This window comes from Pelodiscus sinensis, chromosome 21 (assembly GCF_049634645.1).
Source record: "Pelodiscus sinensis isolate JC-2024 chromosome 21, ASM4963464v1, whole genome shotgun sequence".
In the NCBI taxonomy this organism is placed as follows: Eukaryota; Metazoa; Chordata; order Testudines; family Trionychidae; genus Pelodiscus; species Pelodiscus sinensis.
Genome location: NC_134731.1, coordinates 23,582,739 through 23,609,479, shown reverse-complemented (window position 1 = coordinate 23,609,479; position 26,741 = coordinate 23,582,739). Strand labels below are relative to the sequence as shown.

The following is a 26,741-nucleotide window of genomic DNA, read 5'->3' as shown; positions in this document are numbered from 1 at the left end:
ATTGGGTTTATATTAGGTTCGTGGCTGGTAAGAAACAAACGGTGCATGACAAAACAGCAGACAGACAGAACAAGGTCTCCTAAGACTAAATTGCTTTTACGAAGTACACTTCTTAATGTGCTAAGTAGAAATAAACAACATAGCGTTCGTCTACCCTGCAACACTGTTTCGAAATAACTAGCGCTATTCTGAAATAACTTAATCCGAATCTACACAGCAGGCAGTTACTTCGAAATAGCGTCAAAATACTGTCAAGCTGGAGGACTTTTTACTCCGACCCCTGTGACCTTATTGTACGAGGAATAAGGGAAGTCAGAGGAAGAGTGCTCTATTCCAAAATAAGTGCTGTGTAGACGCTTCCTGTGTCAGAATAAGCTATTTCGAAATAAGATACGCAATTAACTTAGCTCAGTTTGTGTAGCTTATTTCGAGTTAAGCCCTGCAGTGTAGATGCACCTATATATTCAATAAACTTTAAAATAATCCATGGATTTCAGCCAGTTCCTCAATGTTTAAAATATTTTGGCTTGCTTTCCAGTACTGTACACTCAGCTCAATAACTCTCAGCTGGTCTCCTGATCATTAATTTTTTTTGATGCAAAACATTACTCTTGGGGTTTCACTCATTTTTCTGGACCATGCCATGTTGAAAATATGATGGTGGGCAGATACTGAATATGCAATAACTACTGTTTTTGTACAATAGCTCTGGGTAAATATTTTACATCGCAATTAACAATGGAAACATAGAATTTTTGGGGAGTCTGAAAAGTAACCCCCGTTTATGGAAAAACACATTTGAGATTAAGACACTGTAACATCTGCTACAATTCTCCTGAAGTTTTAAAGGCAGTTTCTTAAGAATTCGTATGTATAAAAGGACCTGCAGAATTCATAGAATCATAGGACTGGAAGGGACCTCGAGAGGTCATCGAGTCCAGCCCCCCGCCCTCAAGGCAGGACCAAGAAGAGTGAATGTACTAAAACTGATGTGAGCAGGAGCTGAAGGAATGCTTTTCTTACAGTTAGCTGGAAGGAGGCAGAGACTCTGGTGTGTCTATGTGACAGACCTAAGCCAGCAGCCTACCATGCTCTGGTGGAGGCAGGTATACAGGGCACTGGATAAGTGGTTTTCTCTTTCCAGAGTAAACTACTAGAGCCTGCTGCAATAAAACGAAGGCAGGAAAACACATGGGACTAATTAACTAGATTGCTCCCTCAGGCAAGTCACTCGACATCTGCAGCCAATTACAGCCAGTGGAGTTGCTTTAAAAGGCCTCCCCAAGGTAAGGCGAGGGGGGAAGACAAAGAGTGATGGACCAGAAGGAGAAGAGGGAGGAACAAGACGCTGTGTGTGAGTTGAAAGCTGGTTAGCAGAGGAAGACATTTTGGAGGGATTGTTTGAGGAAGTGGCCCAGGGAAAAAGCTGCCAAGTTGGAAGGAAAAATAACCTTAACTGTCACTGCTACTTTAGGGTCCCTGGGCCAGAACCCAGAATAATGGGTGGGTCCAGGTTCCCCCCAAACCTTCCTGGTGATGAGTTGGAGTGGCCCCGTGCTGTGGCGTGTGCGCTCCTCGCTGCGGGGCTGGTGGGCGGGCCCTTGCGCATGCTGTTTGGCGGCTGCAGCCCAGCTGATGGGCGCGGGCTCAGACGCCGGGGGGAACCCCACGCTCCGGGCTATCTCAGGGGTGTCAGGATGTCCCCAACCCCAGGGTCAGCGGGTGACGTCAGGGAGAGCGACTCCAGGAGGGGATTAAAAGGGAGAGCCGGGGGAGTGAGAGGAGGAGGAGGAAGGAAGGAGAGGAACCTGGAGAGGTGGAGGAGAGGCTGGAGAGGAAGGATAGGAACGCGGCGGCAGTCAGCGGGGTAGGAAGCAGCCCAGGGCAGGGCATTTGAGGATGTGCCGGTGGGCTGGTGAGTTTCGGGTATCAACCCCACCAGCTGGACAGGACGCTACTAGAGCCTGTCCTTGGGGCCCTTGAGAGAGGGTGGGCCAGGGCTCCTGTACCCTGGATCCCACGATCCGGAGGCCAGAAAGGGGCGGTAAGCCCAAATTTAGACACGCATGCTAGACCAGGGGGCTTGGTGAGACTGGAACTTGTTTATTTGGGACACCCTGCTGAACTGAAGGATGTACATGGGGGGGGGGGGGGGGGGGGCGAAGGACCACCCTTGTACATTCCCCCACACCAACACAGAGCCTGTCCCAAGAAGGGAGACCAGGACTATCAAGGAGTTTTCACCCCAAAACCATGGACTAGCATGTGCTGAGTTTGAGTCACTAAGCTGTGGACCTTGCCTCCTGTAAGGAGAAAGGGGTTGTGGGTAGGACCACAGTGAGTCTGAGGCTAATATTATCCCCTAGTAGCACAAGGCCCATGGGGCATGGCCAGAACTTTGCTGCACTATGTAAATACACTTTGTCTCTGCTTTGCTTAGATGTGTTAGTCAGCCGATGGAGTGGTATTTTGTTCATTGTAAATCAACTTAATTGGTGACCTACCACCCGCTACGTTTGTATTAAATGCAGGAACAGCTAAAATATGGTACTAATGTTTGTAATTTTGTGGGTATACAAAAAAAGTGGGACTGTGCTAAATTGTTCCAAAGGGAAAGGCTCACAAGTTAGCAGAAAGAACCTAACTAAGTAGGGGCTCGACTCAGAGCACTATGAGACAGAAAGGGCGAGGGAAAGTTATTCTGCTTAGGAAGCTACATACCCTCCCCTGCCTGGACTGGTTTGACCTGTTCCCCACACTGTTGAAAGAATAGAGCTAAATAGGCATCTTACGTTAATTGTGTTAGAGCTGTGTTTCTTCTACCCTTCTATCTACTCTAGGGTATAGCACATTCACCTGGAGAGAACAGTGTGGTGTGGGTTCAAGTCCTGGGAGCAGCTGGATAGCCAATATAGGCTGCCTCAGGCTCCTGCATCAGGAAGACAGGATAAGGGACTCCCCAAAGGCAGGGGGGTAGATCCCAGAGTGGCCCAGGGCAGTGCCCCTCAACCCTTAGGGACACCCAAGAGAAGTCTGGGGGTACATCAACACAATTGAAATTTGGAGAAAACTGACTTAATAGGAGCTGAAATCCCTTGAGGCTGATGGGCAGAAGTCATGGGGTGGCAGCAGATGGTGACTGGCTGCCAGGAGGGTGGTGGTGGAAAGATGTGACGAGTGACCAGCAGAGTCATGGCAGAGGGCAGCCAGGTAGGTGGATGAGATGAGTAAGAAGCTTCTTTATCTCCCACCCCCACTCAGGGCAGGTGGCACCTCTGAACTCTGAGTTGCACTGACCAAGGGCAACAACTGTGAGTGGGATGCACAGAAGAGTTGGACGTGTAAAGGGAACGCTCAGGTTGTTGGACTTCAGAACTCAAGAAGAAAGGGACCCTGCCTATGTCGGGTGGGACTTTGACTCGCGGTTTATGATCTCTGTGGTGTTTTCCCAAATGAATGGCAAGTTACTTCCCTCCCTTTTATTAAAAATGTCATTGCGACACTCAGACTCCGTGCTTGCATTGCTTCTCAGAGGCACCAGGGGTGGTCTGTGAATTTCCCATGTTACTGGCTTGAACCAGTTCTATGTTGGATGGATGGAGAGGAACTCCTAGCTCTTGAACTCAGCCCTCACTGCTGCTGGCACTACCTAGCAGAAGAGTTTTACTTATGTGGAAGTCCCTACAGGAACTGAGAAATGTAGATATTACATTGCCAAGAATCCAATGATCTCCTGGGGCATTTGAAACAATCGGGGAAAGAACCGTGCAATCATTTTGCACCAGATTTTTCTGTTCTTATGCCATAGATATTGCCTTTTGATCAGCACTGGTGATGTTTTGACTATTGCACTTTTGGAAGGGGCCTGTCACTACTGTAGCTTTTAGAGTAAAAATCTATAGGACATTAGGATTGCACCTAGAAATTAAGGGCATTATTTTAACAGGTAGTAAACGATTGGAACAACTATCCTGGGGCTATGGGGATTCTCCATCACTTGATATCTAAGTCAAAATGGAGTGTTTTTATATTGGATATGCTTAAATTATGGAGTAGAAATAGGAATAACTGGTTGAAGGTCTGTGGCCCGTGTTATACAATCTCGCCCGCGTGTTATTCCGCTCGCCAGCTGATTAGAACCAGGAAGTGTGATCCGGGATGTATTAGTTCGAATCAAACCCCTTGGTTCAAACTAACGTTACTCCTCAAAGTATGGGATGAGATTTTGCTAATGAAGTGCAGGATATTTAAATCCCCACTTCATTAGCAATTTCGGTCGACTACATTTGCATCCCTAGCTTGAACTAGGGAGCAAGTGTACCCTATGAGATAAGGTTGAATTTATTAAGACTGATTTCTTAATGCCTAATTCTGTAAAGTCAAAGGTCCATATCCCCACTGTGTGGGGGAATTCAACGTAATTCAAAGCAGCAGATTCCCAGTAAGGAGACTGATATTGACTTTGAGAGCAATGCACTGTGGGTAGCTATCCCACAGTGCCTCTGTCACTTTGCATTCTGGGTTATGCTCCTGATGCATTCTGGGAACATAATGGTACAGTGGGTGGTTCTGAGTTCATGTCATCAGTGTCTCGTAATGCGCTCATCTACTTCCTCCCCCTTTGCTTGATCAACAGGAAATGATCTTTTTTGAACCTTTTTTTGGCCCTGTTTACCAATGCAGACACCATAGACCCCCCCCCCCCTCATGAATCCTGTTACATATCAAAGCATTGTGATGAGGAAGTCAACCTTGGTGCACCTAATGGTGGAGTCTGGCAAGAGCAAATGCACGGCACTCCAGCAAGAGGACAAATCTTGGGATGCCATGGAAACACAATTCAGGCCAGCCCTTGAGTTAAGTGAATTGGAAACACCGCCGGCATTTGATCCTCTGGAAACAGTAGAACACTGGATCTAGCACCGTCAGACAAGCACAGACTGGTGGGATCGTGTAGTGCTGCAGGTACAGGACGATCAGCAGTGGCTGCAAAACTTCCGAATGCACAAGACCACTTTTGTGGAACTTTGTGAATTGCTTTCTAATCTCCCTGAAGATTGGCTCTGACAGTGGAGAAGTGATTGGCAATTGCCCTGTGGAAACGTGCAATGCCAGACAGCTACCGTTCACTGGGAAAACAATTTGGAGGGGGGAAATCTACAGTAGGGGTGGCTGAGATGTAAGTAGCCAAAGCAATCAATACCATTTTGCTACAGAGGGCAGCGACTCTGAGAAATGAGGATGCCACAGTGGAGGACTTTGTCATGATGGGGTTCCCTAACCATGGTAGAGTGATAGAACACACCTTCGCATCTTGGTGCTCAACCACCTTGTCAAGGAGCACATTACTCACCGGGGTATTTCTTGATGATGCTGCAGGCACTGCTGGATCACAAGGGCTGTTTCACCAACCATCAGGGTAGCATGGTCGGGAAAGCTGCACAATGCACGCCACCTCAGAAAACGGCAATCTGGAACTCTTTTCCCAGACCAGAAAATTAGAATTGAAGAGGTGGGAATGCCAATCGTGATCGTTAGTGACCCAGCCTGGCCCTTGAAGCCGTACACGGACAGCTTGGACTGTAGTAAGGAGCAGTTCAGCTACAGGCTGAGTGCAGAATGTGCTTTTGGATGTTTAAAGGGAAAATTTAGATCTCTACTGACTAGATTAGACCTCAGCAAATGCAACGTTCCCTTTGTGGCGGCAGCCTGCTGTGTCTCCATAATATCTGTAATAGCCAGGGGGAATGTTATTTGGTAGGGTGGGGGTTGCGGCAGTGCACCTAGCCAGAGATTTTGAGCTCCCCCCTCTTCCCAATCCTTGCCCTGAGCCCCTTCTCACCTCCCCACCCTGACTCCTGCATCCCCCACACCACAAGACCCCTGCGCTGAAAGACCCAGGCAATGGTGGGTGAGTCTTCTAGTTTTAAATAAATCTTTAGTATTTATGGTAGCAAATATGTGCCTCTGTGTTTGCCTTTAACCTGGCGTATTCAGAGCCATCTCCCTTTCCTAATAGAGTTGGCTGGAAAGCCTATACTTTCAATGATGGTAGAAAATATTAGTCAGCAAAGAGATAAATAAAACACTGTCTGAGACTCGATTGCCTTAGTCTTGGAAGAATAATCCTGACTACATGGCTTTCAAGATTTACAACAAATTTAGCATTGTTACTAATGGGAACAAAATGAGTTCGGATCTTGTTTTTCGTACAGAGTGATGTCTGTTCTGTTGGAGAAAGAAGGAACAGCTCCCCACCAACCACCCTGGCATGTTCTTACAAACCATTGAGTTTCAGCAGACAAACACACTCCATTTTACTGAGAGAATGGTTTTCTGGATCATTGGCTGATAGGTAAAATTCCGTTGCAGACTAACTTGAAGTTACCCAATCCAATGGTCTTAGTAGACCACTGTTTCTAATAGGTATGCCTGAAAAGCTTTTGATTGATGTATGATACAATGTGGGGAGTTGAAGTCAATTAGTGCCTCATTTTGTTAACAATTGTATATTTGAATTTAGGACAGGTACATTATTAGTTTTATCTAGCTGTTAGAATACACAAACATATGCCATCTTTAAATATGTTTAGATTGATAAATTCCAGATGGAACTCATGTGGAATGTTTTCGGCAGTACTTCAAAGTGTCACTGCCAGCTTTTTCTTTTTTGATCTACCAACAGACAGTTGTACTCACTTTAGCTAGTTGAGATAAATGCCTGCAAACTCCAAAATGTGTCTAGGAAAAGAATCGTTACTCTAAAGTTGAGAATCTTTCTCTATGGCAGAAAAACCATAGTGTTACAATCATTCCATAGACACTCTCTATGCTGTAAAACCTCTTATTAGCTGTTAGTACCAGATTAATAGCCCTTTCCCCCACTTGTGGATTTTTCTTTCAAACCTTGTGGTTCGTTCGTTCATTCGTTCTAAGATTTTTGTCAAATAAGTTAGTTGTGCTTTGAAGTCCTTATTAAACACTTTTTCTTCACACGCACATAAGTAGCTACTAAACACATCGTTTTGCTTATTTCTTCCAACCATTTGTGGGCTAAAAGAGACCCCAGAAGGTCATCAAGTCTAGCCCTCTGCCCAAAGCAGGACCAACACCAATTAAATCATCTCAACTAGGGCTTTGCCAAGCCAGGACTTAAAAACCTCTAGGGATGGAGATTCCACCACCTCCCTAGGGAACCCATCCCAGAGCTTTACAACCCTCCTAGGGAAATAGTTTTTCCTAATATACAATATACACCTCCCCCACTGTAACTCTAGACCATTGCTCCTTGTTCTGCCATTCATCACTACTGAGAACAGCCTCTCTCCATCCTCTTTGGAACCTCCCTTCAGGAAGTTGAAGGCTGCTATCAAATCCCCCCTCACTCTTCTCTTCTGCAGACTAAATAAACCCAAACCCTTCAGCCTCTCCTCATAGGTCATGTACTCCAGCCCCCTAATCAGTTTGGTTGCCCTCCGCTGGACCTTCTCCAATGTATCCACATCCCTTTCATAGCGGGGACCCCAGAATTGGATGCACTACTCCAGATGTGGCCTCACCAGTGCAGAATAAAGGGGAATAGTAACTTCTCTAGCTCTGCTGGCAATGCTCCTCTTAGTGTGCCCTTGTAGCCAAGAAGGCTAATGGCATATTAGGATGCAATGTTGACTCACCCAGCTTCTCATCCACTATAATCCCCGGGTCCTTTTCTGCTGAGATGCTACTTAGCCAGTTGGTCCCCAGCCTGTAACAATGCTTGAGAGCTGTCCCCATTTGTAAAATTATCATGTGGGATGAAACTTGGAGGAGGGAGGTGCCCCCCAATTCCCTAAATGGGGGGAAGGGCTTGTGGGGTAGGGAGTGGTCAGAGCTGTGAAGGGGCTGGCAAGGGAGGGTGCTACTTTGTATTGTAAGGTTAGAAAGCAAAATAAAATACAACCCAGGAGCTGATCACTTGATTTCATTCCCCAGTTCCACCCTGACTGAGAAGTCCTGCTCTACCACTTTGTAGCAATTCTCTGGGGTGTGTCAGAGCGAGACAGGAGGCAAAGCTGAACTGTGTTCTCATTGAAGCAGCGACATAGGCAGACTGGGACATCTGGGCACACCCCAATTTAGGATGGACAGGCAATAACAGGAGGGTGGGACAGGAGCCATCGGGACCACCTCTCCCCCTCTCCAATACCCTGTGGGGTGATAGACACTCTGGCCAGAGGCCTAGTAAAATGTGGGGGAGGGAGAGTGATGAAAAGTTCACAGTTCCCCTGCCTGCACTGTTTCTCCCCACCCCCGGCACTACAGCCGGGAAGTGGGCTTGGGGGCTTGCCCCGATCTGCCTGGCACTCCATCTGGGAAGCAGGGTCAGTGTAGTGGGGCATGGCCAGCTCCAGCCGGGTGCAGGTGGTCGGGCTTACAAGCAAGAATGCCGGGCGGGAGAAGCAGGACAAAGCCCCACCTGAGCTCCGGGACTGGATCCCAGATGGGCAGAGCCGGACAAGCCCTGTGCCCTGCCCCTTCCCCCAGGCCTTGTCAGGAGTGACGGGTGGGCGGCGCGAGCAAGCCAAACCTGTGCACCCCAAGCCTGCTTCCCGGCAAGAGTGCCAGGCTGGCTGGGCAAGGCAGGGGCTAGGACAGGCACAAAGCTGAGGTGGGGATGGAGGGCCTGGATGGTAAGTGGGTGCCACGGCCCATGAAAGGACCCACCTCTGGTTACGCCACGGCATTGAAATCAACCGCCCAATTCCCGCTGTCTTCAGATGGTGCAGAGTAAGTGCTGACCCTCTCCTGCACCCCTACTCCAGCCCCGAGCTTGCACCCCACACATCCCACACCCAAACTCCCTCACAGCTTGACTTCCGCACTGCAATCTCCTGGGGTGGGGAATAGCAAGTGAGGGAGAGAGGGGGGGATGGAGAGAGGGGGCCTCAGAGATGGTGGGGGATAGGGATATGGCCTCAGGGCAGGCCTGCTGCAGGGCAAAGCGGGCAGCTACCCCAGGGCCTGGTGATTCAAAAGAGCTTGCGGCTCCTGGGCGTAATTACTGTAGCAGCGGTGACAGCCAAAGCTTTTTAAATTGCCACTGGAGCACCAGGCAGCATGCTCCAGAGGCTCTGAGGGATCCTGGGGGGGGGGGGGGGAGGGGGAGGAGTCATGTGCTCCAGCCAGCACTGGGTGTTGGCTGTCCCAAGCCCCGCCCCTTCCTCCCAGGGGCCTCCCCGCCTTGCCCATCTGCCTCATGGGCAGGGGCTGGGAGAAGGTCTTTGGATGTGCACAATTAGACAGTTGGCAACACTTCCCTATGCTGAACGTGTGTGCCCAGCAGTGTAGCTGGCATCTTGCTGGGCACCAGCCAGCATGGGCATAGCACCGTTCACATGCTAGGCACGTGGTATCTGCATGGGTGCGGCTTGTGCGTGTGTGACTCTTCGGCCCGGAGTTACTGTTGTCAGGCACGGTACAGAGGTAAGTGTAGTAAATAGCCAGCAATCTACAGGCCTGAGTGATGATGGATTTTCCTCTTGTGAGAATTAAGTTTTTAAATATTTTTACCTAAAAAAAAAAATGACCACAATGCGTACAAGTTATTGCTATAAAATAACCTCTTGACGTCTCCAGCAATCTAAATGATCACTAATTCTTGCTTGTCTTCATCACTGTGGCAGCAGAGCTGCGTAGAAATCTTTTTTTTCCTAGATTAAAATTTTTCAGAGGCTCTTGAAAAATCTATTGCTTTTGAAAATCCCACTTGAGGAGATTTAAATAAAAGGAGCAATTGTGAAGCCAGTCCTGGAACTGAGAGGAAAAGTTTGCTAAGGATGATGAAGGAACACTAAATGGAATAGTGAACCAATGATACTTTTTTTTAAATGCGGACTTAATTAAAATTAAAGCAACAGATTTCAATGTAAACCAACCAGAGATCCCGAGGTATAAAAACATTGTTTATATTTAAAAGTGGAAGATTTACCTGGTGTTGTTCAGGTCTTACTCTCAAATAAGTTTTGTTTTCTTCATTTAAATGTCCCCTGGGGAAAGAGAGGACAACCCCAGCCCTCTCTTACTGCAGCAGCTTGGGGCCAGGTGAGAAGAGCCTCTACATGGCTGCTACAACTGCAGCTGGCACAGTTTGGGAACAGACAGACAGACAGAAACTCTGAAATATATAGTAAATTGCTGTCCCTTTCGCCACCCCTGTCCCCTACTGGCCTAGGTGATAGTTAGCCTGGTCCCCATCTCTGACCCTTTGCTGCCCTCCTGTGGTCATTCTGCAATATAACAGCCATTGTACCAGACCCCTTATTTTCCATTTTATGCGAAACAATTGAATACCAGGCACATCCCATTGTCCTGGCACCATCAAACCCTGAGCTTGCTTTAATTTACGGTAAGAGGAATCTATATACCAGATTTGGTGGTCCTAGCTCTTCCTGTTTAGGAGTTCTTGAACAAAAGGACTCAGACTTTTCTAAAATATATAGTAGTAATAAGACAACCCAGATTAACGTGTGCAAGGACCAGTGTAGGGCTTTGACCAGATGGTGGCACTGTGGTTTCACGCAAATTCTCATAGCCAAAATAAATCTAATTTTTCAAATGACCATTCCTGAACTTTCATTCTAGCTAGATACATCAGCAAATGTTATGACTGCAGCGCTGTGTCACTTGGGACGCCTGGCCACAGCTTGCAGTGATGTGGAAAGGAAACTGCTTCTTGCTCCACGGTGTGAGACCTTTGATGTAGGCGGTCAGGGGCCTCCACAGCAGCTCTGTCAGGGGATTTCTAGGTAATGTAACCTTTTGAATGCGCAGTGCCGTAAGTGCACTCTCACATCATCAGCTCTGACATGTAGCAGTCGCACCCTGTCATATATGGTAAAAGAGTAGCCCATTAAATGCATCTCTGCTGTAAAAGCTCAAGTGACTGTAACTGATGTTTGGGTAAGTGCAAACTTGCTCATAATGGTATATCCATCTTCATCAGAAATCTTCCCAGCACTTTGTGAACATTAATGTACTTAGTCTTGCAATAACCACCCTTCCTCTCCGTTGCATGGGCTAAACAAGGATTGCTAGCCCCATTGTATAGTACAGAAATTGAAAATCTTTGAGGCGGCTTGCCTGGGGTCCTGCAGAAAGTACAAGGCAGAGTTAGGAGCCGGATCTTCATCTCCTTATATGATTTAATCACAAGAACACACTTTTCCTTAGATTCACAAAAAGGGAGAATTTCAGAATTGCTCACAGGGATTTGGCGCATGAAGACCATTAGCTTTCAGTGTGTTCCTAATTATCTTCGGGTTTGTCTACACAAGGAAATTATTTCAAAATAACTCCTGAAATAACTATTTTGAAATAGTGCGTCCACACTACTGGGAAGCCTCGAAATTAGTCCGAGGCAGGCTCCCTAAGGCTATGTCTACACAGCAGTGGTATTTCAGAATAACTAACATTAGTCTGCATCGACACAGCAAGCAGTTACGTTGACATAATGTCGTAACCCTCATTTTATGAGTAAGGGAAGTTGGAGGAGGAGTGCTCTAACTCGGACTTCCTGCTGTGTATTTCAAAATAACTTCCTACTGTAGACCAGGGCTTAAGCACTTAGGAAAATTTTCCATTAAACCTATGTTAAGTAGTCTTAATTTATCACAGAGTTCTAAATTAGAAACCAAACAAAGATCTTAGTAGGTATTATATACTGTAATATATTTTGTTATATGTACCACCTAGAGTTAGTGACTATTTCTGATTACTTTATCTTATTATTTGAAACCAGCACATTATAAATCTCAAATTGCATTGTTATTGACATACAAAACTTTCTAGTTATCTATAAATTGGCATCTGCTGTTCCAGTTTTCTAAAACACAAATATTTAGACATTGGCAGTGGAATTATTTGTTTTAAAAGTTGAAAATGGGATTTTAGCATTTACATTCTCTAAACTTTCATCCTAAAGATTGACATGTACATTTATCCACATAGGAAAAAGATGTTGTAATGTAATATGTCTGTCTTCAAAAGAGAATTTAGGATAAAGCCATGAGTAACATATTTAATTGTAAAAAATACTGTATAACCCCAATTTTTTTTTGTTCCGAATGCTGAACTTCATATTCAAATCTCTCCATTTGCCCCAGCCAGCTGAACACTATTGAGGTGTAACGTGGAAGCCGTTTAATGGCTTGCAGCACAACTGAAAAGTTTAGTGAAGAAGAAATAATTGGGGAAGTGAAGAAATAATGAATGGACAAATAAGCTATTTCTGTTAGCATGACAATTCTGTCTGTTACCTTACATGGTGGGTTTTTGAAAACTCTGAGGATTGGTATAACTCTACTCCCATTAAAGTCAATGAAAGTTTTACTCAGTGATGGGGAAGTTTTAACAGGTGTTTTGTGAGCAAGACACGAAGTCATTCTTCCGCTCTACTCTGCGCTGATTAGGCCTCAGTTGGAGTATTGTGTCCAGTTCTGGGCACCATATTTCAAGAAAGTTGTGGAGAAATTGGAGAAGGTCCAGAGAAGAGCAGCAAGAATGATTAAAGGTCTAGGAAACATGACCTATGAGGGAAGACTGAAAGAATTGGGCTTGTTTAGTTTGGAAAGGAGAAGACTGAGCGGGGACACGATAGCGGTTTTCAGATATCTAAAAGGGGGTCACAAGGAGGAGGGAGAAAAATTGTTCTCTTTGGCCTCTGAGAATAGGACAAGAAGCAATGGGCTTAAACTGCAGCAAGGGAGGTTTAGGTTGGACATTAGGAAAGCTTTCTGTCAGGGGGGTGAAACACTGGAATAAGTTGTGTAGGGAGGTTGTGGAATCTCCATCTCTGGAGAAATTTAAGAGCAGGTTAGATAGACATCTGTCAGGGATGGTCTAGACAGTACTGGGTCCTGCCATGAGGGCAGGGAACTGGACTCGATGACCTCTCGAGATCCCTTGCAGTTCTAGTGTTCTATGATTCTACTCCGTGATTAATGAACCCGGACCAGAGATTTCTATCTTGTTTATGTAACGTCTGAGTCTACACTAAAAGACATTTAAACTATTTTGTTGGCAGGATGGTCTTCACTACAGAAGAGCACTAGCCCACATCGGCCCATACCAAAGATTCATGTAAGTCTCTTTACTTGGTTCCTGGAGTTAAATATCACTTAACCCCATCAACCACTAACAAGACTGTTCTAATCTCAAGTGCGTGCATTCACTGACCCAGGTTGCTTTTGGATGATACCAGCTGAAAGGGCGAAAAGTTGGTGGGAAATAACATCCCTGTTGCAGTGCATAGGTAAATTATCTTGAAATAGTTTCAGTGCTGTCGTGGCATGCAACAATTGTTGTGTTGCTTGGTGGTTACCCAGCATCACAATGTGAAGAGTTTGCATAGGCACTGTTGCTGACTCCCAGATAATCCTATGTGCAAAATATGTAACATTTGTATCTTTATGCATGAGTCAAAGGTTTCTGGATACCTCTAAAATGTACAACCCCGTAAGTGACACAATGAACTCACAGACTATTTTGTGGGCTATTATCCTTATTATCATTGGCTGTGTCCAGACTACATGGCTCCATCAATGGAGCCATGTAGATTAGGGTTGTAGGCAAAGGCAAATGAAGCCGCGATTTAACTGATCGCAGCTTCATTTACATTTACATGGCTGCTGCGCTGAGCCGACAAACAGCTGATCAGCTGTTTGTCCACTGAGCGCGCTAGTCTGGACGCTCCCCTGCCGACATCAAAGCCCTTTGTCGGCAGCCCCGTTATTCCTCGTGGGATGAGGTTTACCGGGGCTGCCGACAAAGGGCTTTGATGTCGGCAGGGGAGCATCCAGACTCGCGCAATGAGCCGACAAACAGCTGATCAGCTGTTTGTCGGCTCAGCGCGGCAGCCATGTAAATGTAAATGAAGCCGCGATCATTTAAATCGCGGCTTCATTTGCCTTTGCCAAAACAACAAATCTTCATGGCTCCGTCGACGGAGCCATGTAGTCTAGACATACCCATTCACTATATCTGTCTCTATGGCTGTGTCCAGACTCAGGGTTTTTTTCGAAAAAAGTAGCCTTTTTTCAAAAAAACTTCACCTGCGTCTAGACTGCAGCCATGTTCTTTCGAAATTAAATCAAAAGAACGCGGCTTTTCTTTCGACGGCGGTAAACCTAATTTCAGGAGGAAGAACACCTTTATTCGAAAATGCTCTTTCGAAAAAAGGCATTCTTGACTGCAAACAGGGCGTTTTTGAAAGAGAGCATCCAGACTGCCTGGGTGCTCTCTTTCGAAAAAGCGGCTTGCTTTTTCGAAAGTACTGCTTGCAGTCTAGACGCTCTTTTTCGAAAGAGGCTTGCAGTCTAGACACAGCCTCAGTGTGCATCTAGGCTTGCTGGCACTCTGCAGGATTAGTGTAACTGTGCCTTTGGGGGTCTCTTAGGCCAGGTCTACCATACGCAAGAAAGTTGATTTAGGAGATGCAACTTCAGCTATGACAGCGGTTCCCAACCTTTTCCAGATGGGGCCCCATTTTGACAATTCAGGAAGACTTGGTGACCCAAGGCAATTCAAAAACAGGGAAAGCCACCTCAGGGGGAGACATTTCATGACCCTTTTGAGTGCCTTAACTAGCGAATTTTGGTGCCTGTGGCAAGAATATAAAATTGTGCCCCCTCCTGTTCATATATTCATAGTACTTATTTCATAGAAAAACTAAAAATACATTAATGATAAAATAATAACACGACATTTATTTGAGTTGTGGTGGGGGAAAGACACACCTCCCCAAACCGCTCTTCCACCCCCCCCCCCCCCAGCTTAAATCCCACACTCAGGGGTTGGGGAGCTCGAGGGCCTGAGAGTCACACTCAGGAGTCTGGGGGCCACACTCACTCAGGGTATGTCTACACGAGGCGTACAGATAGTTCAGATTAGGAAGCCTAATCTGAACTATCTAGTCCGTGCCGCGTGTAGCCGCGCGGCACGGGGTTCGCACTAGCCGGCTTTTAAAAATGGCGGCGCTGGCTTTATGCTAATGAAGCCCGGGAAATTCAAATCCCGGGCTTCATTAGCAAGTTCGGTATGCATACATTACCCCGCTAGTTCGAACTGGGGGGTAGTGTAGACATACCCTCAGGGGCCTGAGTCTCACACTTAAAGTCACGTGCTGGGCCTGGGAGTCTCACTGGTGTTACAAAAATAATAGAAACACAATACACATTATTCAAAAAAATAAGTACAATGTAGTATTTTACCAAACAGTTTCATCTGAATTTAAATTAATGGGATGGTTGAGCTTGCATTTGCTTTACTAACTGTTGTATCCTCGGAATTGTTGTGGCGAGTGTATCTTGTGGATCATCGTCCACGTTTAATTCATTTTGATATTTGTTTTTAAGTGTAAGCAAATGTGAGAAGCCGGATTCACACAAATACCTTCTTTCACACTGAGGAACATGAATACAAAGATTAAGGCAAGACTACACAACACACGGGCCCCATTTAAGTCAATTCTGCTGATATTAATAAAATGCAACATTTACCCCATTTCCACCCATATGACAGCACTTTTCACGAGCAATGACAGTCCAGGAATTTAACTACTAAAACACATCTCAACAGAAGACTGTTACATTGACTACTTTTTTGTTTTGGCTCTCACCTGGGGGCCTCATGTTGATCCCCACATAAACCCAAACCGCACTGCAGGCCACAAACCAACAGGCTGTGGGCGGCATGTGGCTAATGGGCCATGTGTTGAGTAGCCCTGGGTGCTTGTTCCTGCCATGAGGGCAGAGGTCTGGACTCTATAACCTCTCAAAGCCCCTTCTAGCTCTAGTGTTCTGTGGTTCTATACTGCTCGCATGGGGTGAGATGGGGCTGGTGTCCCTTAGAGGGGTCGGGTCCCCACAGACCATCCATACATCCATGAGCCAGCCTGTGCCCCCTGCCCTGGGACTGAACCGGAGCCAGTGCCCCCTAGAGAGGTCCTGTAGCCTCCTGTGAACCAGTGGGATTTTGGTGCCAGGCCCCTCCCTCAAGTGGATCCCTTGAACTGGGGGGTCAGATCAGGCCCTGTTCTTTCCCACACTGTGGGGCTCCAGGGGCCAGGCCCTGTGGTGTCTCTAGGGAGGTGCCTCAGTGTGAGGGGAGTGGATTAGGTAGGCCTGAAGCATTCCCCCCAGAGGACTCAGCAAGCCTTGGGGCGAGGCTGAGCAGCTGGGAGAAGCGGGGGCAGAGGGTGGCTGCCGGGTATCAGTCTCTGCCCCTCGCTACTGTTAGTTGGGCTGCACCGCGGCCCGGCGGGCAGTTCCCAGGACTGTCTCCTTTGGGCCCACTGCACCCCCCCCCCAGCACAGTCCCAGCCTGTCCCTCCAGACTCCCGAACACAGTCCCAACCTGTACCCTAACAACCCCCCAACACAGTCCCAGCCCGTACCCTAGCAACCCCCCCAACAGCCCTAGCCCGTATCCTTGCAACACCCCCAACACAGTCCCAGCCCGTACCCTAGCAACGCCCCCAACACAGTCCCAGTGCTTACCCCCAGCCCACAGAGCACAGTCCCAGCCCCTTCCCCAGGCGCCAAACACAGTCCCCGCCCCTACCCCGGCACCCCACAGCACAGTCCCAGCCCTGTCCCTAGGCTCCGCCACAAGGCCTGAGCTGCCTCCCTACCCAGGTCCGGCATGCAGAGCTCACTGGCATGGAAGCAGCCCTGGGACGGCTGCAGACAAGACCACTCCGCGGTAGGCACCAGCCACATGTTGAGTAGCCCTGATTTACACAGTGCCCAGTGGTGCAGTTAATTCTGCAGCCACGAGAGACCTGGCCGGGGCAGCGGGGGGACCTCGGCCCCCCCACGGCTGCAAGCTGGCCAGGGCAGAGTCCTGGCTGGCCAATGCCAGCCATGGAAACCCCAGCCGAGGTGGCTGGAAACCTCTCCACCAGATGTCCTGACACCTGGCCCTCACCCCCACCTACCTGAGCTGGGCACTGCTTCTTCTCTGGGTGACCTAGCCCACCTCCAGGGATATTTTCCTACTCTGCTCTGAGTGACTGAAATGGTATTCGATTCAATTGATTGGTTTAACTGCCTGCAGATTGTGAAACTAATTAAGTTGAGTACCACTTCAGGTGAATGGTTCCTTAAGACTAAGCCAGCTGTGGAACCTACCTTTTCAAATGTGTGAATGGCTCCTTAAGAGCCACCTGGGGAGACACTTGGAGACCCTTTTGAAATGTAATGGAGACCCATATTTGGGTCCCGACCCATAGGTTGGGAAACCCTGAGCTATGCGAAAAGCGTAGGTTGAGTCTATGTACCTTAAGTCGACTTTCTACAGAGTCCCCACTGCAGGAGGTCAACAGGAGAAACTCTCTCGTTGACTTCCCTTACTCCTCCTGACACCATGGGGTACTAGAGTTACTGGGGTACCATCGGTGGTCGATTTAGCAGCTCCTTAAAAAGTACTGAATGCTAGTTGAAAATACCTCTGTCAAGTCTTAATCAATTTTGATTATAAAGGAATAACTCATTAGTCCCAAGGATATCCCATGAGGAAGTTATAGCTTCATAGCTGTCAAAGTGGAATCTGGGCTGATTTCTTATTGAAGAGATGCTCTCTTCTAATGTTAAGTACCGTAGCAGCCAGTTAAGAAGCAGAGAGTCATTGGCGATTCTTTGTCACTTCAGGATATCTGTGTAATATATTTTATTAATAGCAATATTGCCTAGAGAGCCCAGTCATGGATCAGCACCTCCATGTAGGTTCTATACAAACAAAGGCTATGTCTACACTGGCAGCTTCTTGGCAAGAACAGTCGTTCTTGTGCAAAAACTTGCCTGCTATCTACACTGCATGTGCGTTCTTGCACAAGTAAATTTACAGTATAGCATTGTAAAACAGGGCTTCTTCCGGAAAAGATATTCCTCTTCCCATGCGGAATAAGCCTTATTACACAAGAGCTCTTCCACAAGAGGGCAGTGTAGACAGGCAACATGAATTTCTTGCGCAAGAAGCCCCTATGGGTAAAATAGCCATCAGAGCTTTCTTGCTCAAGAGTGTGTTCACGCTGCCATGGATGCTCTTGTGCAAAAGCACATCTCTTGTGCAAAAGCACATGGCAGTGTGGACGTGCTCTTGTGGAAGATTTTTTGCACAAGAACTCTTCCACAAAACAGTTCTGCGCAAGAAGCTGCCAGCGTAGAGGTAGCCTCAATGAAAGAATTCCTGCCCCAGAGAGCTTCCTATCCAAATATAAGATGAGACAAGTAGATGCAACAAACGTAGAGGGATCTACAACACAACAGACAATTAGGGTTAGTGAAATAGGCAATGGTCACACCGCACTAGGGCTATGTCTACACTGGCGGCTTCTTACGCAAGAACATCTTGCGCAAGGGTTCTTGTGCAAGAACTCTTGCTCAACAACATGTCCACACTGCCATGGAGGCTCTTGCGCAAAAGCACATCTTGCACATGGCAGTGTGGACACTCTCTTGTGCAAGAAAGCTCTGATGGCCATTTTAGCCATAGGGCTTTCTTGCACAAGAAGCCCCTGCCACAGGTCCACACTGCCCTCTTGCGCAAGAGTTCTAGCAGGTGTAAGCTCAAGAAAAGAGCGTAGCTCTTGCACAAGAAGCCCGCTTCTACCATGCTTTACTGTAAATCTTCTTGTGCAAGAACGGGTGGGCAGTGGCGACGCTCTGAGGAAGAAGGGCCATTCTTGCTCAATAACCTGCCAGTGTAGACACAGCCTAGTTGTCTGCCACTTTCACATGCTTTGTTCATATCCTGACATAGGTTGGTTTTAAAAGAAAGATTTTAAGGAGGATATCTTAGCGATTTAGCATATTTGTGAGGCCCTTTTCCAATGCAAAAGGAGAAGCCAAGGAGTTTGTATGATGGTACTTGTTAGGGACAACCCCCTAATACAAGCCTTTAAATGTGTGATGATATGTAGGTAGAGGAAGGACTTTCAAGAATAAGATGACGGGCTGAAAGCCAGTTTGTTGGTGTACTAACTCAGAAAGGAACCTTCTTAAGGCATGTCATGCATTATACATACATTGTCATACATTAATCTTATAAATTAATGGCATGTCAGAAGACCACCTTATGGCGTTTTTATCATTATAAGGTTTTAATGAAATTTGGAGTCATTGGATATTTTCATAAAAATGTCAAAGCACCATAAGATGTGTTAATTTATCACCTTTTCTCTGTAGTGCAATCTCTCAAAGTGATCATGCCTGGCCTGTGCTTTTTTGCATTTGATGCATCATTAGCAATTTTGAAAGTACTGAGGCATATTTTTAGAAAAACACACTTTTCAAGATCAGCTATAGGTGATCTGAAAAAGATAGAGTAAGGGGGACCAAAAGGAAGTACCACTATTGAATATTTTGGGCATAAATATTAACCAGTGATAGACCTTTCATCACATAAATTTGACAAAATATCGAGTAACATTTAGCAAGTTTCGGTTTGCAAATATCTCACCACATCCAGAAGGGCAGATCCTGTTATGTCCTGTTGGTATGCTTAAAATGGAATAACTCCATTGAAGTTATTGGAGTTATTACACTCCAAAATTTACACCAGTTGAACATAAGATCATTCCAAATCAAATGTGTCTAAGATCCATGTAATAAGTAGAGAATCTCAGAAGAAAGGGTGGAGCTGTCAAAAACTCGATAGGCCTAAATACACTGTGATATAAACAAATCTGAAGAATAAGAACCACAAGTGTTGGCAATGGCCAGAATTCAATAATTTCATTAGGGAATGCAATAGTCTTTTAATGAGCAGTTAAGGCAGTTAAATAAGGTATCTTACAATTACAGCTGGTTGAAAAATTTCTGCCAAGTTTTTCATTGGAAAATTCTCTTTTGACAGCCATTTTCCCCCACAAAATCATATTGATTTTAATGAAATGTCCATAAAAGTTGGAAATATTATTTAGAAAATATTAATATTTCATTTTGACATTTGCAATAGGGCCCCTCGATTTTTTTAAAATTACTTTTTGATGTAAAGCTCACTCTATTTTATTGGTTGAAATCTCAAAAATGTTTGGAAGCTCTTGAAACTTTTTGATTGACCTGAAATTATTTTGGGAGGGGAGAAGAATAAATGAATGAATGATGTTTTATGTTAAAAAAATAATAAAAAAATTCATGGGATAGAAAAATCCATTTTATGATGAACACTACTCAGTATCAATATTTTACGTTCAATTATTTTATTGTAGATGAGCAATGGTTTTGCTGCTGACAGTGTGAAGAAAGAACTGTGACAGGCATTTTGAACTACTGATACCTACTAGAATGCTCTCAGAGACTACATCTAGTCTGCAAGCCTCTTTCGAAAAAGGCTTTTTCGAAAGATACTTTCAAAAAAGCCTCTTTCGAAAAAGAGCGTCTAGACTACAACCAGTACTTTCGAAAAAGCAAGCCGCTGTTTTGAAAGAGAGCACCCAGGCAGTCTGGATGCTCTCTTTCAAAAAAGCAGTTTGCATTACATAGCGCCTTTTTTCGAAATACCTCTTTTGAAAAAAGGGGTTATTCCTCGTAAAATGAGGTTTTCTGCGGTTGAAAAACTGCTGTGTTCTTTCGATTTACTTTTGAAAGAACACGGCAGCAGTCTAGACTCGGGGAAGTTTTTTCGAAAAAAGGCCACTTTTTTTAAAAAGCCCCTGTAGTCTAGACACACATAGTCTCACAGATCTAACTTGGATGAGCACTTCAGCCTCTTTCTCAGATGAGTACTGATGCCTAGCCAGCATCCCTGAAATGGTAACATGACAAGACTGTGGACGAACCAATGTTGTGGTGACATGATGGACTAAAATTCATGATCACATTAAGTTGTTTATGCAGCAGTTTATGCAGGAGGGGTAACAGTTATTCCGAACTAAGGATTTAGTTCGGATTAATTTCTGACTGCCGCGTGTAGCCGCAGGCAGTCAGTTCAAACTAAGGAGATTTAAAAATGGCGCTCGCCCGGGAACATGCAAATGAATGCCTACATTAGCCACCCTAGTTCGAACTAGGGGGCTAGTGTAGACATACCCTATGAGACAATATTTTATTCATTGATGGTAGTTTTGGCCATGGGGTTTACTCTTCATCTCTACAGAATTCTCTATAATTAAACTGGATTTGAAGCTGCAAAAATGTTGAATGAGCAGCTATGATGAATGACCCTCTTTAGCCGTGGCAGAACCTCATAGGTTTAACTTAAAAAAACAACAAATAGTCTAGCAGTACCTTAAAGTCTAACAAAACATGAAGACAGTATCATGAGCTTTCATGGGCACAGCCCGCTTCATAAGATGAATGGAGATGAATCTGAAGAAGTGGGTTGTGCCCACGAAAGCTCATGATACCGTCTACATGTTTTGTTAGTCTTTAAGGTGCAGTTAGCCTATTTCTTGTTTTTTACGTTTTTCCAATTACAGATTAATACGGCTATCCCTCTGAAGCTCTGAAAGGTTTAGTTCAGCTAGAATAAACATTAAAAAATGTGGCGCCTTAAAATACTGTCGTTTCCTTGATGTGGAAATTAAATTGGAATGTTTGCAGAATTTTTTACTTGCCTGGAAAACAGCAGGGGGACAGGTTTCTCCTCGCTCCTCTGCTTTACATTTCGTTTGTCTCTCTGTTTCCAGGTTCAATGCCAGAGTGGCAGCAAACAAAATAGTTAGTGAAAATTATTCAAACCTAAAAGGATCCAAGATTTGAGCCAATTCTCTGCATTTGTTTAGATTTCCTGGATTTTTGAACATTTCAAACCAGCCTATTACATTTCTGTTAGTGGCAAACCAACTTCAAGGCACAGAATTTCCAGGAAACCCTTTTGGCTATGTCTAGACTGCAAGCCTCTTTCGAAAGAGGCTTTTTCGAAAGATACTTTTGAAAAAGCCTCTTTCGAAAAAGAGCGTCTAGACTGCAAGCAGTACTTTCGAAAAAGCAAGCCACTTTTTCGAAAGAGAGCACCCAGGCAGTCTGGATGCTCTCTTTCGAAAAATCCCTGTTTGCATTCAAGAATGCCTTTTTTCGAAAGAGCACTTTCGAAAAAAGGTGTTCTTCCTCGTGAAATGAGGTTTTCCGCCGTCGAAAGAAAAGCCACGTTCTTTCAATTTAATTTAGAAAGAATGCGACTGTAATCTAGATGCAGGGGAAGTTTTTTCGAATAAAGGCTACTTTTTTCAAAAAAACCCTCGAGTCTGGACACAGCCTTTGTGGTGTTGGGTTGCCATCAGCATGCAGTAGAACTACTTCCTTTTATGAAAAAAGAACGGTTAAAATACAGGAACACAATCTTTCTGAGCTTTCATTATGGAAAATGTTGTGGAGTTCGATTGGGTTGAGACCAATAAGATCCTATAGAAATAAGATAGGGTTCTAAAGAAATTACTTTATATACTTATAGAGTTTAGTAGACAATTACCTCTTTTCTGTAGAGTTTGAAAAATGTGGACAATGATAATTAGCTTCCTTGGTAAAGTGCTCTGACTTATAAAGAGGAAAAAACTATGGGAGCAGAGTAATTCTATAAATTAAATTAAATTAAATTAAAATTCCCTTAAAAGCTTACCAGTCTCTATTAAATTATGCTACACAGGACTTTTCCCAGTAGAGTTGAATTGCAGTAATAAGGGCGAGGAGTAAGATGGGCGGGGTGTGTCTAAGCAAGGTGACCCATGACTTCCACATAAAACATTTTCTCAACACTAAAACCTTGAAGGATCATCAGAACGTAAATGAATCAGTGTTGTGTAACAACTTACGTTGATGACTGAACGAAGATCCACAATTCGTCAGTAAACTTGCAAATTAGTTTTCCATGGAGGGAATATGTCTCACTATAATGCTATGCATCGATAAAAGATTTCTCAGTCTTTATAATTTTCCATGCTTTTAAGATGATTGGTTTTCATCAGCTCTCATTCAGGCCTTTTAACAAATAGAAAGACACCCTTTAACATGATTTGCTAAATGGTGCTCTCTGAACATCAGCAATGCCTTGCGGTTAACGGTGTCTGAATTAAGGACTGAAACAAAGCTGAGCTCAGTTATTGCTCAACCATGGCCATTAACTTTGGTAATCTCCTTTAAAGAAGATTATTGCAACTATTAAATATTTCCCATGATTATACTGGCAGTTATGAGGAAGATTCATAACTGGCAGAACTTTGATTTGAAACAGTTCACTTCTGAACAGTTTAGCTACTTTTGTACTGGTAATATAAAGTAGGTCTCAGCGCCATAGCAGGGGCCCAACAATGATTATAATCAACCCCCTCTTTCTAACCCTTTCTGCAGTTTTTTATGAATTAAGAGTACGTCTACACTGCATGGCTATTTCAGGATATCCGAAATAGCTACCCTGCATCTTAACAAGCCGCCCGTTATTTTGAAATATTTTTCGAAATAAGAGAGGTGCTATTTCAGCATCTTGGTAACCCTTGTTCCACGAGGGCTCAGGGATGTCTTGAAAGAGTTTGTTATTTTGAAATTTGGTAGTGTGGATGCGCCAAATTTCAAAATAAGCTATTTCGAAATAAAATTGAAATAAAATTTGCGTTTGTGCAGCGCAAATTGTGTCTCTTATTTTGAGTTTAGGGTGCTGTGTAGATGCACCCTACTTGACTAATGGAGACTTCCCTAATATCAACCCCTTAGAATGATCTTATGCCGTCCATCTCTGCATGCAATGCATATTAGAACACTGGGGCTCTTCATATCTTTCTTGGTGTGACGTGTTGATGAGTCTGCTACTGTCTCTGAACTAGCAGACCTGAGCAGTGGCTCATGGCTTTGGAGCCAGAGATCCTGAATTCAGTACCTATCCAGGCACATCATTCTATTTGGAACTCACATTAGGCTAAATTGTGATCTCCTTACTCACACGGAGTAGCACCCTACTGATTTCAATAGCACTCTTTGCAGCGTCTTGTCATTACTGTGAGTAGCACTATTTCAGACTGGACCACTGGTGTCACTGGCTATGCAGAACTGATGCATGCATCAGCGAACAGGCCTTTTTCAGAGCTCTAAAAGCCCAGGATCGTTATCATTATTGGCGACTCATTAATCTCAGGCTGTTCACCTTTTCCCTTGCATGTGTTGGAGTGCAATCATATCTCTATCACTGTGTACATGTGGAAAGTCTTTTCTCTCTAATAGCCATTCAGAGAGTACCTGAAAGAACTTGCAGAAACTTATTCAATGGGTTTCCGATTGCTAGATTTTAGCTGAATCTGTTTAAAATCAGGTAGAAACCTTATTATTTGTCTAACATGTATGTTCTGGTAGTGGCCAGAAGCTCTCGCTGAACTCAAACCCCACTGTGTAGGACACTATGCAAACAGAGATGGGCATGGTACATGTCCTAAGAACTTTTAGTTGGAAGTGGATGCAAGTCATGAAGTTGATCAGCGTTTTGCCATATACATCTGTGTACTGTGCTGGAAGTTGTATTTTGTGTTTATCTGCAAAACACACAGGCTACTTCTACAATGCATTCTTTTTGTGCAAGAAGCTTTTTGCGGAAGAGATCTCTTGGGCAAGAAGGCTCTGATTACCATTAACAGAATGGCACAAAAAGGAGTTATTCCTTGTAGAAAGAGGTATACCTACACTGCAAAAAGCCCTCTGTTCTGCCATTCTACTGTAAATTTTCTTGCACAGAAACGTGCTTGAGGTGTGGATGCTTTGCAGGTTTTTGCATAAAATGGCCATTTTTGCACAAACCCCCTGTAGCCTCAGAGGCTACGTCTAGACTGCAACCAGTAATTTAAAAAAAGCAAGCCACTTTTTTGAAAGAGAGTACCCAGGCTGTCCAGATGTTCTCTTTCGAAAAAGTACAGTTTGCATTCCATAGCACCTTTTTTCGAAAGAGTACTTTCAAAAAAAGGTGTTATGCCTTGTAAAATGAGGTTTACCACGATTGAAAAAGCTGCTGCATTCTTTCGATTTACTTTCAAAAGAATGTGGCTGCAGTCTAGATGCAGGTGAAGTTTTTTTTAGAAAAAAGGCTACTTTTTTTGAAAAAACCCCTGTAGTCTAAACATAGTGAGAGAGTGTGTGTTGATCAGAAAATTCTCTTTGGAGCGGTCACATAACAAAGTAGTGCATTTAAGATCAGATGTCTAGCACACATACACCTCTTTGTATGGACATGCTACAGGAGTGCCATCCCTGTGCATTTGAAAACCAAGATATTGGCTTAATCTTTTGAAACGAATAGCTTCTTTGCATTTGCCTTTTGTATTTTGAGCTATTATGATAGGTTCTGGTCACACTTTCAGGTATTAGTCTGACCGCCACGAGGGTTAAGAGCTTTTCTATAAAAATATAAGCTGACATTCTAACCGAACTGCTTGACTCCAGCACCTGGGTCTTTCGTAGAAGCAACACTGTTATTGACACTCCTCCTTCATGAAACATCTTGATCGGGGCAGATGTACATAAAGAAAGAGCTGACGATTCCATTTTGAAGATGTTGCCAGTAGCTCTGCTTTCTGCATATACTCAGCAAAGCAACTTGCTTTTCTTTCTACTGTAGCACAACGCATCGGGCACCCACGGTGGTTCTGGCTCAGTGAGCAACCAAAAACCCCAGGCAAGCAATTTTTCCTAATTTAATCTAATATGATTCAATGTATCCATAGATTATCTGCTTATCATTGTGTGAAGTTCTCCACTTAGCTTTAATATTTCATCCCACCAGGTTCCCGTTATCAGGCAGCATACACTTAGGCAAAACACTAGTTCACTGCACAGAATTTCTCTGCTACATACATGCTTTTTTTTTTTGTAATGTTAGAGTTGTCATGATTGTCAGACTCTGGCTTCTTTCGCTTGCATTACACTAGTGAACTGGAACTCTGATAAAGGAGTTATGTACGGCAATGACAAAAATTGATTTCCAATTTCCTGTAGAATGACTCTATCATTGCCTGTGACTCAGGCAATTTAGCTTATATTACAGAGCTAGCTGGGGGCTATAGATCACCCTGACAGTCTTCTACTCACAGAGGATGCTGATTTTGACAAGATATTGAAAGAGATTGTATGAATGTTTCCTTTCTTTGAAATGGCATAAAGTGGAGATTTTCTGTTGCGGGAATTGTATGTAGAGAGATGATGTGTTACATTTGGAGTTGGTCTAGTTCAACCTTTCCTTATTTCTGCTACCCAGTTTCCAGTTGCTTTTTAAGAAAGTAATTAATTAGCTCTTTATCCCAGATCATCCCAGGAAAACAAGAGTCTCTATTTAGGCTGAGAAATGGATGACCGTAGGCTCCATTTCTCAGCCTAAATTTAAACTCTCATTTCTTAGGCTAATGAGGCTACTTGTGAATTTTAAAAAGGGACCCCGTGACTGAAAAACGTATTGGCCAGGAGTCAAGAAATGTTGGTTCTATTTATGGCTTTACTGCTGGCCTTCTGGGTGATTTTTAGCAAGTCATGTCCCAGGTCCGTGCCTCAGTTTCCCCACCTGTAAACGGAGCTCCAGGACACAACAATCATTGGGGCCACATGCATGCACAAGCTCCACCCACTGTCTGCCTGATATCTGGGCAGTGTTGCACCTATGCTCCCAGTGAGGAAGACCCTGCAACTCATTAGCCTGGGGATGCAGGAAACCTAGATTCATGTCTCTGCTCTGCCAAATCGGATCTGGGACTTGACCTGGTGTCTCCCACACCTCGTGTCTCCCACACCTCGTGTTACCAT

The 26,741-nt window shown here is 44.7% G+C and overlaps 1 long non-coding RNA gene across 1 annotated transcript in view; it reads left to right on the top strand.

Annotated features, from left to right (window-relative positions):
* Positions 1 to 25,623, top strand: part of LOC112543555 (uncharacterized) — a 93,384-nt gene extending 67,761 nt beyond the window's left edge. The window contains exons 4-5 of the long non-coding RNA XR_012897080.1: positions 13,061 to 13,116; positions 25,567 to 25,623. This is a non-coding gene — a long non-coding RNA (uncharacterized LOC112543555). The remainder of the gene's footprint in view (positions 1 to 13,060; positions 13,117 to 25,566) is intronic.
* The last annotated feature ends 1,118 nt before the right edge of the window (positions 25,624 to 26,741 follow it).